The 16730-nt window shown below is 42.1% G+C and overlaps 1 pseudogene; it reads right to left on the bottom strand.

Annotated features, from left to right (window-relative positions):
- Nucleotides 1-15300, bottom strand: part of LOC127421787 (intraflagellar transport protein 80 homolog) — a 39749-nt pseudogene extending 24449 nt beyond the window's left edge.
- Between the last annotated feature and the right edge of the window lie 1430 nt (nt 15301-16730).

Raw genomic sequence — 16730 nt, 5'->3', positions numbered from 1 at the left:
GGGCTGGGGCGCTGTTGGCAACGTTCACTCAGGCTAGGGCTCCCTCTACGAGGCACCTGTATGCCTTTAAGTGGTGTCTGTTCGCTAAGTGGTGTTCTTCCCATCAGGAAGACCCCCAGAGGTGCGCAGTCAGATCAGTGCTTTCCTTCCTGCAAGAGAGGTTGGAAGGGAGGCTGTCCCCTTCCACCTTGAAGGTGTACATTGCTGCCATAGCAGCACACCATGACGCAGTCGACGGTAAGTCCTTAGGGAAGCATGATCTGATCATCAGGTTCCTAAGAGGCGCCAGGAGGCTGAATCCCTCCAGGCCATGCCTTGTTCCCTCATCGAACCTCTGTAGTTTTTCAGGGTCTACAGAGAGCCCCCTTTGAGTTTTGCAGTCAGCCGGGCTTAAGGCACTCTCCTTGAAGACTGCCCTCCTGACTGCGCTCACTTCCATCAAGAGGGTAGGTGACCTGCAAGCGTTCTCTGTCAGCGAAACGTGCCTAGAGTTCGGTCCGGGTTATTCTCACGTGATCCTGAGACCCCGACCGGGCTATGTGCCCAAGGTTCCCACCACTCCTTTTAGGGACCAGGTGGTGAACCTGCAAGCGCTGCCCCAGGAGGAGGCAGACCCAGCCCTGGCGTTGCTGTGTCCGGTGCGCGCTTTGCGCATCTATTTGGATCGCACGCAGAGCTTTAGACTCTCTGAGCAGCTCTTTGTCTGCTTCAGTGCACAGCGGAAAGGAAGCGCTGTCTCCAAGCAGAGGATCGCCCACTGGCTCATTGACGCCATAACTATGGCATGTCTCGCCCAAAACATGCCGCCCCCGGTAGGGCTACGAGCCCATTCTACCCGTGGTGTAGCGGCTTCTTGGGCCCTGGCCAGAGGTGCCTCTCTAACAGACATTGCAGAGCAGCGGGCTGGGCAACACCCAACACCTTTGCAAGGTTCTACAACCTCCGGGTGGAACCGGTTTCGTCCCAGGTAGTGGCACGCAACACAAGCGGATAAGCCCGGGATAGCCGGCCGGGTGTATCGCTTGCACATAGCGCCTTCCACCTCCTTTTGAGCTGAAGACATGCGCTGTTAATTCCCAGTAGTGTTCACAAAAGTTGTTCCCTGGTTGACTTCCTCCGAGCCCTGTGGCAGTCGAGTTTTCGGAGAGACTCGCTGCCGGCCCAGTACACGCGCTAACTAAGAGCCCGGTTCTGGGGTAGGTGCTCCGCATGTGGCGGTTCCCTGTAAGGCTAACCCCATGCGATCTATATCTTCCGCTAGTTCGTTTCCCTACTGGCAAACTGCGTCTTCCTTGGGCAGAGCCCCTCAGTCTCCATGTTGTAGTAACTCCTCCCCCATTGGGTAGGATCTACCTTGAAGGCTCTCCACATGGTTGGAAAGACCATGTGATGTATTCTTCCACTTAAATATCCCCCCTCTCTTGGGGCGAGGTGTGGTCTCCGCGGTGTCCTCCCCTTGGGAGGGACACCCCCCGACTAGACCTGGCGGCCCAGTCGGATAATCCCCCTTCTTTTTTAGGGAGTGGAAAAAGAGAAGGGGAAAGAGGCCACGACTGGGTTAAGCCTGTCTCTATCTCTGGGTAGTCGACTTGTCCCCAAAAAGGGCCGTTCGACACTCATAACTGTGTTGGGGGAGGTTACGTGTCGACCTGGTGTGCTGGCTATGAGGCACACAGCAAGTCTGCCCACCACACACCGCCAGTTCACGTAACACAGTTCAGCCTTGTGGCGTTTTGTATAGGGACCCCTAGTGTCACTACATCGACACCAACGTCGAGTGAGTGACAGATAGGGAACGTCATGGTTACTGGTGTAACCTCCGTTCCCTGATGGAGGGAACGAGACGTTGGTCCCTCCTGCCACAACGCTGAACTACCCGCTGAAATGGCCGGACCTTATATCGGCTCCTCAGCGTAAAACCTGAATGAGTGGTTGCATACCAGCTCCTTTTATACCCGTATGTTCGGGGGAGTGGCATGCAAATACCACTCGCCAATTTTCATTGGCCTTTTATCAAAGACCAGAGGTGTCTCGGGTTCCCAAGAGTGACCCCTAGTGTCACTACATCGACACCAACGTCTCGTTCCCTCCATCAGGGAACGGAGGTTACACCAGTAACCATGACGTTTTCGCATGTTTTATAATCTTACATATTAAACATATTTCATATGTTTGATACTTGTTTAAATACTGTATTATAAGTAGTTTATTTATATTTACATATTTGGTTAATGTTACAGTTTGGTACATGCTTTTGTCAATTTATTGTCAACAAAAATGTTATTTATGTCCACTAAAATGATATGCCATTTCAGTAAAGCTAACTGAAATACTGACTTAATTTAAAGGACAATTTGTTGAAATAAAAAAATGATGACTAAAATAAAAAGCTGAAAATGAACAGTGCAGTAGTGACAACATTAGGTAATCTTTCCTTTGCGTTCACAAGCGAAGTGTATTCTTAACTACATATCCTGACAAGAGAAGATGTGTTGTGGGAAACATTATGAAAATAAGTTTTGCTACACCACATGCTGTCTATAAAAGCTTCAGATAACAGCTGAACTACTGTCACACTACTGACAAATGTAGTAAAGTCAGTAACAAAGCTGCATCTCTCCTTCAGATAACACCACATCACTTGTGTATACAACACATACTGTAAACAATCAGACATGACACATGACACATGAGACTCTCTGGAGCAGAGCTCACTGAATGACTTTAACACAGTACAACATCTACACATGTGTGTGTGTGTGTAAATGTGCTCATCTCTGTCACTCATTTAGAGTAAGTAAACATGCAGTCAGTTGGTGTGTGTGTGTGAGGTGCTGTCAGTGGTCTGCAGAACTGAACATCCTGTCCAACAGTGTCTAACACAACACTCCTGGAAGTGTTTCCATATATTTCTGGGGGCCTGTAAGTGCTATTTATACCAAGAAAGTTGTTCCTCGTGGTTCAATTGTACTTGTTTAACAAAAGCAGAGTAGATTATTTTCACATCATATATTCGGGTTCCTGGATGAATATGTCTGGAAATGTACCAGCATGCCTAAAGAACGTAATTTATTAAAGGCTGAGAAGAGTAGATGGTGTGTTCTTACCGCAGTCTTATCACACTTATCTGAGTGTACTCAAGGAGCCCACAGCGAGCAGCTCACCGTCAGGAGCCCAGGACACAGCGGTGATGGAGTAATCATGAGCTGCACTGGAGAACAGCAGACACCCGTAACTGTCCCACACCTGACCAGCAGAGAGGAACACTGATCAACATCAGCCTGAAGTGTCTGTACAGTCTCATCCAGACACACAACTATTCACAGTAACACATGCTGTGAGTGAGTATCTCTGACACTTTATGTCACACATCACAGCATCTTTAAGCAGCAAGGTACAAGAGGTCGTGTGTGAATAAAGTCATAGCTAATTGTTAGATGTTGTTAGACACGACACATAGTGGAGTGATTATATTTGCAATATAACACAACCTCAAGTGCCTACATATTACAAGCATTATTTTATTACGCAAATACATGAAGTGAATTTTACTTTCCTAAAATTAGCACAATGCACAGTGTTGTGACAGCAATATAACAGTATGCCTTTAATAACACACACACTACATGGCTTCATCATTTAGGAAATTATTTTATCCAAAGCAACGTTGTGCCTTGTTGTGATGGGATGTATGTTGTATTATATGTATGTACTCACTTTACATCAACAGTCTTCTCCTCCTGACAGTATGAGATCATTCACTGCACTCCAGTGCACTTTCAGAATGATGCCATCTTGAGCTTTCCACTGGAACATAAACAGGTTAAACAATCATACCTATTAATATATGAATTTAAAGCTGCAGTGTGGCATTTCTGAATATGCACCAACAATGACCAGGTTTTTTTAATCGGGTTTCCCAAACACTTCAACCACCTTTCTGTCCCAAACTCATCGTGTGATTGGTTGACTCAGAGGTTGACGTGTCAGACTACTCAAACTATGATCGAATATTAAAGGCCGCAATAATGTGGTAATATCACTTTAATTAGAGTTTCATTTCATTTATAAGAATCAAGCTGTTAATTGCTTTTACAAATCCAATGCACACATTTTTGAAAGGAAAGTGCTCATGGAGAAAAAGATATATAAATGATGCTATCATCAAGGTTCCCTTCTTCAATCAGACTGATACAGACTGATAAGAGTATTTTAGTTGCGTTTCGTGAATGAAGCGCAATCTATACTAAGTGTAATTTAGGTGTTTGTTTACACGGAAAAGAATAACAAAGGCATCATTTAAATACTCACAGGGCAGTGCTATTTCACTCATGTGTCTGCGTGTGAATAGTGAATATGATGTGGGTTGTTGCGCTGAAATACCATTTGCAAAATTGCCACAACTGTTTGATGAGTTCATCTTCTCGGCCCTGCACAGACACACAACAGCAGGATCAATCAAACATGCTTTCATGCACACAAACTTCACACAATCAGTAGGATTTCTCTCTCACAGAGAAGATGGATATTAGACATTACATTTTTCACTGTCAATCAAGTGGAGACACTGAAGAAACTACAGTAGATCTGGGAAAGATTACTAATGGTCATGAAGTCTCCGACTCACACACATGTTCAACTTAACATCAGACAAGTTTACTAGAACACACAGGGTATAGATGCTGGAGTTTGCATGTTCGTAGATGAGTGATGCCCTACAACCAAAACACAGAAACTTCACCAACTTTTCTGTGAATCTGAGTATAGTTGAATTAAACCCGTCTGTCACAGGACAGATCATATTCTAAAGGCAGAGTTATATTTCTGCGTCGAACCTATGCCGAAGGCTTTTCATTTATAGTTCTGTGTTGGTGTGTCTGCGTCATTCTGTGAATACACAGCCAAACTGCCAGTATTAGTATATTGAGAGAAAATGATTTCATTTCTAAAATAACTCTACATTTCATAAATACACAAAGGCATATGCAATTTGTGGATTTAAAAGTATAAATTAAATTACTGTAGCATTAAAAAAGATTTAGGTACATATTATTTATTATACATGTTGTTTTCTGTGCATAGAGAAAACAAATCAGGCATATACTGTATGCTTGCTTTTGAGTCATTTAAATAATACAAAATAAAAAATGGGTGTCATTTTAAAGCTTAGAAGCTTTACCAGCTTCTAACAGATGCTTTTTAAATTGCTGACAAATTAGACACATTTCGTTTTCATAACTTATGAAATATGATTATTTATTATACATAATACTGTGAAACATACGGTTAGAACATTATACAGATCTGAATATTTATATAGAGTAAAACACCCGAAGTTGTAAACGTGTCTTTTGTAATGTTTTCGCTTGTAACTTCATGAAATAAACAGAATATAAAAACAGCATGCTCCCAAAAAACGAAAATGAGTCCAAACACAATGTGACACGATCATTGATCTGTGGATATGATGCATAGATTTTAAAATAATCTATCTCAGATATCTTTTTATCATCCTACAGCCGTTGTGGTCTGCGTTAACATGACACGTTGTTACATTTTTAGAGAGGTGAACATCAGCCTACGGCACAGGTTCGACACAGAAGTATAAATCGGCTGTAATAAACACAATTTCACTCATAACACCATTTTGACAAAATGTAAGTAGGTTTCACGTGTTTAACTAGAGTTAGTTAGTGTGTTGTTACCTTGTTGGGCCAGAGTAGACCTCAGCATGCCACTCTTAGAACAGATCTTCAGCTGCCCATCTTCACCAGCTTCACAAAACACCAAGACAAACATCACACATTCAATTCCATCTCAAACTCTCATTCCAAATGTTTTCACAGGCTTTTCAAATGGACTCATGCCTCACTGTAAAAATTCTAAACATCTGTAATGAAGTAGAACATTTTTTCATTTGACACCTGTTGGTTTAGATTATTACTCTACATGAACACATGCTACAGCTCTTACTAGCTCACATCAGTTAATATGAAGCTACCATCACTCAATGAACATATAATGTACGAATATAAGATATGATTTAAAAAAAAACACTGAATAAAGGTATAAATATTTTTGAAAAACTACAAATGAAGAGATGACAACATACTGTACTTAAAAGCACACTTTTAAAAAGATTTGAGAGGGATTTGATCATTATTACCATTATACATTTACAAATATTCATTATTTTCATATTCATTTATATAATATTTATAACCATATTTTTAAATATTCAAATTTAGCCTATTTGTTCATTTGGGCTACATGACAGCATCTAACTTCAGTAAGTGAGAATAACTGGCTCTGTTTGGTTTGGTTATTTATTCACAGTAATGTAAAGTGCCATATATACATGTGTTAGTAGAGCTGTAAGTCGTGCACCTCTAATGAAAATATGTATAGAAATGTACCTGTGATGCCGTCCCATCATGAGCATCCAGCGAGCACAGCTCCCTTATGAGCCTCCACACTCTTCTCTATACAACTCGATTTAGACACCAGACGCAGTTTACCTGCACAAGACAACAACATACACAGGTACTGATCTAACAGGTTAATCATATCACTTTCTCTAACTACAGCAAGAGTCAACCGATCAGGGAATAACCATACCAACAACATCCAGTGTATTAAACCATTACACACAGCTTCAGATCTACACTAGTGACTCGTGAAACCTGTCAAAAATAGGGCAGGGTAAAAATATCCATTTCTGATTAATCTTCATTTGAACAATCCCTATATTGATTCTTAAAATCCCAAGATCTGCCTTTTACTTTTGCTTTAACCCTTTAAGCTCTGAAGGTGTTTTTAAAGATTTTCTGTTTCAGTGGCATACCCAAACTTAAAGGCTTATAAATCGACAAACAAAAAAAGGAAAAAAAAAAAAAAGAAAAAAAGGGGGGAGGGTCATGTGTTTGGTGTCATTGTAAAGAAAACTTTTCACATTTTTAATGATATAGATTATGATACATTCTGAGACTCTCAGCCAAAGAAACTGCTGAAAAATCACCAAAACATTTACCTTTTTTCTTATTTTTCTGATTTGACATTATATAAAAAAAATTTTAATTTATCCTAGTGTCCAAAAGCCTCTCCAAACAAATAAAACATAATAATTGTACATAAGAACTAATTACACATGCAAACACAACAATGACTAAAGGTTTGTATAGCATGCAGACATGATTTTAGTAATGAGATTTCACAGAATGAGTTTCATTCTGTGTCATTTGAGTCATCATTGAGTCTGTGTCATGTACTTGGCGCCATCTCCTGGTGGTCATATGTAACATTGTGCTTCATGTGGATTATCTAATGATCTATGCATCTGATTACCTTGTGTGTGGGCTAGTTTGAAAGATAATTACCTCCTCTATGCTGGTATGTTTGTTTTTCATGAAGTTATAAGTGAAAACGTGGCATATAACAACAACATCATTGTCAAAGACATATACTTAGCTATTGCTCTCTATATTTTTGTCTGTGAGTAAAACAAAATTGTATTCTGCTCTTTAAGAGCTTTCCAACAACATATGACACATGACTATTTGAAGAGTTTAATGTTTTTACTGATTACAATAATAGGTACAGTAAAAAATTATTAATAAATGATCAAAGCGGAACACTTCTGGTTTATCTGCAAGTTTCAAAGCACTTGTTCAGTTTTGGTCATAATGTCTATATGCATTGAAAAGTAGAACTTCTAACTTTCAAACGATTTTGTGTTGGTCGACTGTAGTAATTACTGTTTTGACAGTTCTCAATGGCATATCCAAGCTTAAAGGGTTAAAGTTTACTTCAGTTTTGGTTGTGCTGATTTTTATAACAATAAATAAAAAGCAGTTGAAGTGCATAGTTTGGGTGCTGCTGTTGAAATAAAAATAATTCACAATATACCAAGTTAGAAGGCTCCCAGTATAATTTACAGCATTAGCCAAGAGATCATTTCTTTCATATGTAAGAAAAATGGACATTATAACTGAAATATACCAACTGAATCAAATCATTTCAAAATCCATGTCCAAGTCATATTTAACCCCAAAATAATAATAAAGTATAATACTGTATATAAGAAATTATATTTTGCTTAAAGAAATCAAGGTGTCACTGTAAACACAAGAGAGGATCTAAATGCAGAGGAACAGTACATGTCAGTTTATTAACAGTTACTAACAGAGGCGGGTCGGTCGGTCACAAGACTGCTTGAGGTGAGCAAAGAAACACACTGAACAATCCAGCAATGAGACAGACACACTGAGGGGTTTAAAAAAGGAGAGTGAAATGGGGAACAGGTGTCGCGAATCAGCTGATGGGATAGCGTGAGCAGCGTTCCCATGGCAACCATGCTCACGCTCAATCAGCAGCACCTGTGACACATGAGGGATAGAGCCACGCACACACCAACACACACACAGGAGTGACACAAGGCCTATTTTTAGGAACAGTAAGATTTTATTGCAATATGACATTACTTTTATGGCAATACATTTTCCCCAAAATTCTCATAACTGTAATGTGAATAAAATAATATTTTTAAATATTTAACCATCATTACAGTATTCTTTGTACTACAGTAAAAATAAATACTGTATTCAAGTAACGAGAATCACCATTGAGAATAATGAGAACTAGAAACTCAAAAGTAAAACACTGGATGCATTATATAGTAATAAGACATTATTTTCAAATATACTGTATAATTTTGTACTTTATTTTTACTTTTAATTTCGACTCTGACATGCTTTTGTGAGGTTCACACTGGTCATTTTTGTCATTAATTTAAAATGTTATCAATCTTTTGAATTTAGACCCTTTAAATCATTGTATGTCACCAAACGCAGTAGTCTATTGACGAAGCACCTTCCCATTTGACTGTAGGTGAAATTTGTAATGAGTGTGTACTGCAGACAGACAGCAATCAGGCATGGAGACCATTATTGAAGACACTACACAAGCATATACTTAGTGGCCGTGCGTATGAAAAGAATTCTCAGTGTTCTATGTAATTTCTGGTTGACTAAAACTGCAAATCAGCATGTTGCTGCCTCCTCGGCGCTATATTTAGTGCATGTGAACACATCAACCCCAGAAGAGCAGGTTACAAGTATACATGCACCAGATATTGAGTAAATTACATGCATTACCATATGAGCAGGCCCTGAGAAATACAGTCTCTATACAATAGCTGTCTGGGTCATTTTTCACCCCCTAAATCAAACAGAAAGAATAAGAGATTTTGTATGTAGAAAATGAAGCCTATTTTTAGGACCCAGTTTCAGAAAGCCAAAACATAACCACACGAATGCCCACATTTACAGCAGAAATAGGCTAATTAAAACACTTGATGAATCCAGTTGATAAACAGAGATATGGAGAACGTTTGCCAAATGTTGTGCTGCTTCTGGCTACACAAGGTCTCTGATCATTTCAGTCTGATCTGAACAGTGGCACAGATTGTTTAATGAATCTGTCACAACGTGCTGCAGCTGCACAAAGAGAAAGTTAAAAATGGTTAATGATGAAGGAATTAAACAACAACATGCATTTTCTTGGCCAAATATCTCCTGGTGGTCATTTTAATATATTTTTCTGGCATTGTGCACTATGTGAAAAAAGAAAAGCCATTTTCATTGATTTTTCAACCATCAAAAATATAATCATTTCATATTTAATAACATTATTAACTATTTAATAATAAAAACTAATATTTGTTAGTGAGTAAACATCATTTTAAAACATTTAGATTCATATTTATTATTTGTATGCTATGAGAAATTGCTCAAATATGTTTGTTGTTTCATCGTCGCACAATGTTGTCTCCAAGAAACATACCTGAAAATATTATATTAATGTATTATTTTTCTAATTTTGTTTTTGATTTCAGTAATGAGGTCTGTTTTATGCAAGAAAACTCAAACATGTCATAATGCATGCAATATAGAGTTTTAAAAAGTATATTAACCCTTGTACTCTGTTCATTACAGGTACATTCTCTCAGTGTTTGGGGTCAAATTTGACCACAAACAATAGACGTGTAATTTTGTACCCTAATCATGTAATTATTAAACAAATTTAATAATACTAACTTCACTAATTTAAAAACTAAAGTTATTTAAAAAAAAAAAAACTCTTAATGGTCCTAAATATAGGCTTCATTGATTGATTTTGGGGTGAAATATGAGCTGGACATGTTTTTGACAGGTTTCGTCTTCAGTGAATATAGTCATTGTGGCATCTCATGTTTGTTGTCATTTGTAATGTGGATTAAATGCGAACTTGTGCATCAAGTATTTACTTTCCAAATCTGGCTAAAATATTTAACATCTATTTCTATAAAGGATCCTCCAGCATTTCACTGATGCGTTCAATGCGATCTTTCCCTGTTTAAGAGAAAAAACTAACAAAATCCAATGAATTATGATGCATTATTAAATGATTTACAGACAGAAATAACAGCAATACTGTAAAATGTTTACTTGACTGAATGAAGGCGCCGTTGCCACGGAAACAGTTGGCTGGCAAACTTATTCTCATAAAACTGCTTTTCAAAACACAAACTGATCTAAACGATGATTATGATACTGAGGGACACTTCATAGTTAACACTGTCCACTTACATTATGCCTCAGTTGCATTCTTATTGTCACTTTCTGTCAAAAACAGGCTGCTGTCTGTGTAGTGTACTAGCAGCAAGAAGTGTAGGGACACTAACAACACGGGTTGTGTCTAGAAGGTAACCTAAGGCAGCCTAAGTCTCACGAGAGTCTCATTCGCTGTTACTAAAGTTAGGTTTAGGGTTAGATTTAGTGGTAGGGTTAAGGTTAGGGGTAGGTGTAGGGTTTCTGTAGGACTCTAAATAAACACAAAAAACACAGTGTGTGAACATTCAGTGCGGCTCTCATGAGACTTTAGGTAACTGGGGGGTTACTTTCTAGACACGACCAACGACACTTCGATCCACATCTTTCGAGATGTTACACAAACTTCAGACTTCCGTCCTCTTGCTTCACTTCTCACGAGATGTGACTCCAAACTTCAAATGACCAGAGCAATGTGTTGATCTATCTGTAAAATCATGTTCTTAATCAGGCTCCAAATAGTTTTATGCGTTTGTGCATTTTACATTTAAGAGAAAGGTTTAATGGTGTAGATATGTATAAATATATTCATTTTGGAATTATGTCTTCTAATACGTGTTTAGGAACCAGTTTATCCTTAAAGGGTTTTTTTCTTTTCTTTTCTTTTTAGCCCCAAGACAACTTTTCTTTTGTAATACATGTTGTAAATTTTTTATGGAAGATTCCTTATTCATAAGATGAAATAGTTACAAACAAAGCACATTTTTATTTATTTCACACAGAAGTGAAAAATTGCTTAATTACTGTAAAAACAGGAACACAGTGAGAACTATTCAAAATGTTGATTTCTATCATTTGACAACTGTATGAATTTTTTCCACTTTTAATTTTTAACCCATGACCATTCTTTACTATTTATATTTAAATATTATACTAAACATGTATTACATATTTATGTATTTTAAAATTATGCATATTATTTAATTACACATTACTAGTATACACTGTAATTACTTTAGTATCAAATGTATATTTAAACTCTTCACTGTCACGTGACCCGTGCAGGCGCTATAATGGACTCAGTTCGTCACTCAGTTTATGCGCAATTTACGAGTGTGTTTCAACCTAGTGCAGTAAACCAGCGTGGATTTACACACGTTTTACTCTGGAAACGCAATATATATTCGCATTTACTCACATTTTCCTCTGGAAACGCAATATATTCGCATTTACTCGCGCTTTACTCTGGAAACAGGCAATATATGCAGATCTACTCGCGTTTTACTCTGGAAACAGGCAATAATGCGGATCTACTCCTGTTTTACTCTGGAAACATGCAATATATGCGCATTTACTCACGTTTTACTCTGGAAACACTCAATATATGCACATTTTCTCGTGTTTTACTTTGGAAACACGCAATATATGCGCATTTACTCATGTTTTACTCTGGAAACACGCAATATATTCGCATTTACTCACATTTTACTCTGGAAACACGCAATATATTCGCATTTACTCACGTTTTACTCTGGAAACACGCAATATATTCGCATTTACTCACGTTTTACTCTGGAAACACGCAATATATGCGCATTTACTCGCGTTTTACTCTGGAAACATGCAATATATTCGCATTTACTCACGTTTTACTCTGGAAACACGCAATATATTCGCATTTACTCACATTTTACTCTGGAAACACGCAATATATTCGCATTTACTCACGTTTTACTCTGGAAACACGCAATATATTCGCATTTTCTCACGTTTTACTCTGGAAATACGCAATATATGCGCATTTACTCACGTTTTACTCTGGAAACACGCAATATATTCGCATTTACTCACGTTTTACTCTGGAAACAGGCAATATATGCGGATCTACTCGCGTTTTGCTCTGGAAACAGGCAATAATGCGGATCTACTCCTGTTTTACTCTGGAAACATGCAATATATACGCATTTACTCACGTTTTACTCTGGAAATGCAATATATGCACATTTACTCACGTTTTACTCTGGAAACATGCAATATATGCACATTTACTCACGTTTTACTCTGGAAACACGCAATATGTGCGGATCTACTCACGTTTTACTCTAGAAACATGCAATATATTCGCATTTACACGTGTTTTACTGTAGAAACACGCAATATATGCAGATCTACTCACGTTTTACTCTAGAAACACGCAATATATGCGCATTTACTCGTGTTTTACTGTAGAAACACGCAATATATGCAGATCTACTCACGTTTTACTCTAGAAACATGCAATATATGCGCATTTACTCGTGTTTCTGTACATTATCCCAAACTTTTGGCCGCCAGTGTATATAAATATATTTATATTTCACACAATATACAATATGCAATTGCTTTGTAAGGATACACAGCACCTGCCGAAGCGCTGCGGGGAATCAGGATGCTGAAGCGGCCCGTTCACCAGCGAAGAGTCAAGCAGCGAGGCAGAGTGATGTTCGCTGGAGCACTGCAGGGGAGAGGAGAGTCTTCTCGTTTCCATGAAGATTCCACCCGCTGACTCATGTATATCGACGGCGAAGGGTAGAGGGCTTCTAGACAAGAGATGAATCGCTGTCTTGAAGGAAGAAATTCTGAAGAAATGGTGTTTGCGCACCTGCTTTAATAGCGGACAGCTTCGTGCCAAAACAGGCAGGGCTCAAACACCGTAGCCAATATTAGAATATTGGCGTTATTGTAGAGAAGTTTCAGCTAGGTCATGTAAGAAGCCACTCCCCCATATGCGTTAATCAATGCAATGTCAAGTGTACTGAGTTGTAAGGGAACTCACTTATTTACATTAATAAATAAATAAGACGATTAACAATCACCGCATACATTCATACAGGTGTGAATATTTCCACGGGTGTCAAAAAGGTTTGAACATATCTTATAAAACTGAATTTTAAACTTTTATTTGTAGTGTATCAGTGTTAGTTTAAACTTTACAACATTATCTTGGCACACAGACGTTCCCTGTCTGTCACTCACTCGACGTTGTGTCGATGTAGTGACACTAGGGGTTTGATCTTGAGAGCCCCAATCACCTTTGCTTAAAATAGAGAAGGCCAATGAAAATTGGCGAGTGGAATTTGCATGCCACTCTCCGCCCCGGACATACGGGTATAAAAGGAGATGCCGTGCATCACTCATTCAGATTTTTTCTTCGGAGCTGAATGCTTGTGTGTTCGTCCTCTCACCTCTTGCTACGCTGCTGGATTTTTTATGGCGCATATCAGCGGTCACCCTCGCATGGTCGAGTGTGGTGCTTCCCCTGGGCGTTTTGGTAGCCTGAGTCTGTGGGTGCAAAAAGAGTATATTCTAAAGAGTATATTTTCTCTAAAAGAGCTCGCGCAAATGCTTGACGTCTTTTTAAAGATGTCCTTCCGCGTTTGCGCTACTGGATGTGGCCGTTATCTCTCCCCTCTGGATACCCATTAAATCTGCCTCGAGTGTCTGAGGTGCCAGCACGCCGAGGCGGCTTTCGTGGAAGGGTTGTGTTCTCATTGCGAGAACATGCCCATGAGAACGTTGCGGTCGCGGCTCACTTCCTTCTTCATGAAGCAAGGAGCCACCGCGGCTGATGCTCAGCTGGCCGGGTCAGCAAGCACCACGGGCATGGGAGCGTTTCCGCCAGCTCAGCCCCCGCGGACCTCCCATCCCCCAGCACGCTTGTTCTGTCCCAAAGAGCTGTCGAGTGATGCAGGCGGTCTGCCTCAGGGCGGGTTTAATGTGTCGTTCGCGGCTCGCGACGAGGATGAGCTTTCGGTCGTGGCATCGGAGGGTGGGCTTCTGCTATCGGAAGCGGATGAATCTTCTGAGCTCCCGCCCATGGGCGGTAGAGCACAGGATGAGGCAGACGCTGAGATGGCAGCCGTGCTTGCCCGGGTGACTGTGAACATCGGGCTGAAGCAGAACCCTCCACCCTGCCCTGAGCGTTCGTGGCTGGATGGTTGGTTTCTAGACCCCGGTGCCTTTCTTCCCGGAAGTGCACGAGGAGCTAACGAAGTTGTGGAAGGCGCCTTTTACTGCCCGTACACGCTTCGCGGGCTTGTCCTCTCTGACTACCCTCGACGGCAGAGCGGCTGAGGGATATGTCGGGCTTCCCCAGGCCATAGCAGTGCATTTATGCCCACAGGGCGCAGCCACCTGGCTTGATCGACCAAGGCTCCCTTCCAAGGCCTGTAAGTTCTCTTCCTCTTTAATGATGAAGGCTTACAAGGCCGCGGGTCAGGCCGCTTCCACCCTGCACGCCATGGCCATCCTGCAGGTCCACCAGGCCAAGGCACTGAAAGATCTGCACAAGGGTAGGGCTGACTCAGGGCTGATGCAGGAACTGCACACTGCGACTGACCTCGCTTTACCTGTGATGAAGGTCTTGGCACACGCCCTGGGCCGGACAATGTCCACTCTTGTGGTCCAAGAGTGGCACCTATGGCTCAACCTTGTGGAGATGCGTGACGCTGAGAAAGTCTGCTTTCTTGATGTGCCCATCACCCAAGGGGGGCTTTTTGGCGACACTGTCGAGGATTTTGCCCATCAGTTCTGATGGTGAAGAAGCAGACCGAGGTGATTAAACACATCCTGCTGCGACACGACCCAGCCGCCTTCAGGCCACCGAGGTCCCACACCCTGTCTGCTTCTCGCCAGAGCCGTTCTCCTGCGGTGCTGGCCCCAGCTCCTGTACCATCGGAGTCCACATGCTGGCCTCAAAGAAAAAGATCCTCCTCTGGGAAGTCGGCTACACCTGCCCGTCAGCTGTCCCCCAAGAACCCCAGATGGGCTTTGAGGCAATCCTGACATGGGCCGCCCAGGGATGAGGCAACATCTCCTGACCGGTCTGGCCTGGGGCATCTCTCCAGCCCCACCATTGCCCCGGGAGTATTACATCACCGAGTGCCCTCTGGGCCTCGGCACCCACATGGTCATAAAAGAGCAGTTTCCTCATTCCCTGGGCCAGCGCACTTGCAACGGCCAGGCGCTGGAAGTCTTTCCGGTCAATCAGGCGAATGCGAGTACCTCCTGTTCCCTCGTTCTCCATCAAGAGACAGCCAGCAAACAGGTAAGTGTGCTGGTCTCTGGGGCCGCTCGCCCGCCCCAGTCACCAGCCACCGTTGCTGGCTTACAGAGCAGCACATCCCCCCTGGGCTGTCTTCCAGGTGGGGCGCCTGCTTTGCCTTGCCACGAATCACCCTGCCCGGGCACAGTAAGTCCAGTTGTCCCCCTGGTGCTGCTGTCGCAGAGGCTGGAGGCCTGGTTAAAGCTCTCCAGCCCCTCGTGGTGGCTCATCAGGACGATTTGCCTCGGCTACGCGATCCAGTTCGCCAGGCACCTGCCCCGGTTCAGTAGCATCCTCTCCTCTATGGTCAAGGCAGCGTACGCTCGCGTCGCATGTCGCAACTCACCTGCCACCTCCTCCTTTGGAGTCAGCAGACCTTGAAGTCTCTGCAAGCCACTCACCTTCTGGGCATCCTCAACTGTAGACTCCACCCCCACATAGTCCAGCTGATTTGGGAGAGATTCGGGGAGGCACAGGTAGGCCTGTTCGCCTCCCAAGACTCCTCTCACTGCCCCCTGTGCTACTCCCTGTCTGAGGCCCCCCTCAGTATGGATGCCTTGGTGCACAGCTGGCCTCGGGGGCTACGCAAGTATGCATTTCCTCCTGTGAGCCTCATTGCACAGACTCTGTGCAAAGTCAGAGAGGATGAGCAGCAAGTCCTGTTCGTTAAGCCATACTGGAAGACTTACAGAGATGCGCCATCAGGTCTGTGCTCTTTCCTTCAGGAAGGGCTGGAGAGACGGCTGTTTCCCTCTACCCTGAAAGTGTATGTGGCTGCCATAGCAGCTCACCACGATACACTGGACAGGAGACCCTCATGACAGCGTGACCTGATCAACAGGTTCCTCAAAGGCGCGAGGAGGTTGAATCCTCCTAGACCGTGCCTGATCCCCTCTTGGGATCTCTCTGTGGTCCTACCTGCCCTACAGAGAGCCCCCTTTGAGCCCCTGGAGCAGGCCGAGCTCAGCACTGAAGACAGCCCTCCTGGTGGCGCTCACTTCCATCAAGTTGGAACCACTCTCTGTTACCAGCGAATACCTGGAGTTCGGGCGGCACACTCT

This window comes from Myxocyprinus asiaticus, chromosome 31 (assembly GCF_019703515.2).
Source record: "Myxocyprinus asiaticus isolate MX2 ecotype Aquarium Trade chromosome 31, UBuf_Myxa_2, whole genome shotgun sequence".
Taxonomy (NCBI): domain Eukaryota; kingdom Metazoa; phylum Chordata; class Actinopteri; order Cypriniformes; family Catostomidae; genus Myxocyprinus; species Myxocyprinus asiaticus.
This window is presented reverse-complemented; position numbering and strand designations above follow the sequence as displayed.